The sequence below is a fragment of the Aplysia californica genome, unplaced genomic scaffold (assembly GCF_000002075.1).
Source record: "Aplysia californica isolate F4 #8 unplaced genomic scaffold, AplCal3.0 scaffold00364, whole genome shotgun sequence".
Taxonomy (NCBI): Eukaryota; Metazoa; Mollusca; class Gastropoda; order Aplysiida; family Aplysiidae; genus Aplysia; species Aplysia californica.
In genome coordinates this window covers 400,526-401,483 of record NW_004797634.1, presented here as the reverse complement: position 1 = coordinate 401,483, position 958 = coordinate 400,526, and positions in this window count along the sequence as shown.

Here is a 958-nt window from a genome sequence, read left to right as displayed (position 1 = left end):
CCCTCCCCCCTTTTCTAATTATTCTAAACCAGTCAGTACAGTCAGTGCTCTAGATCTACATAGGCATACAAGTACAAGGCCTAGCCTACATCCTTGCGATCTGTCACCCGCTGGCTGCGCGCGTGCCAGTGAAGAGACAGACGGCGGTTTATGCTCGTCGCACTGCTTGCGGTCGTGTCTGCTGGGAGCAAGCAAAATCTCTGCACCAAAGTTATTTTTGTCACTGTAGAGAAATCTAGGCATCGCTCTTCCCGCACAAGAAGAATGGTGCGTGAAACTCCTCTTTGCAGCACCAATTTGGTGCAAGCTAAAAATTTGATCCAAGTTTCCGCTAGGCTAGCATCTTATACTACACTAGAGTCTAAGGTAACTCAATATGAAGAATGGGTATTGAAACTGTTGACTCCCTCTATTGTGTAGCAAGTGGACAGTTAAGGTGAATTTTCAAATTGAGTCTGGTTGTTGGTGCTGCATGAAGTAGATCTAATTAGAAATCTTTAAATCTTCTCAGATTGTGAGCAAAGTAAGTTGATAGTATTGTATCACTTTATTGCAGCTTTTATGCGGTTTCATCTAGAAACAGTTGTAAATATCGATATATCTAGATTACGGGGTATCTTGCAGATTCTTACTGACTTTCTCTAGAAATCTAGATGAATCACGTTAACGCTTTGCTTCTTGTGCCATTCAGCAGGCTACAGTTAGAAGAGAAAGTGCGCATAAAAGAGCTTGGTCCTCATTAGCCGCGGGATTTTGAGGTCAAGAATAATGTTCACTCTTTTTCCTGTACGTAGTATGATAAGTATGAATGGCTTACGATGAGCTTGTCCAAAAGGAAATTGTACTGTTTCCATTGTCTACTTTTTACTGATCGATCAGACACTGACAAGGATTGGTCAGCAATCACACTCACTGTCTCTTTGCCTTTCTCTCTCTCTCTCTCTCTCTCTCTCTCTCT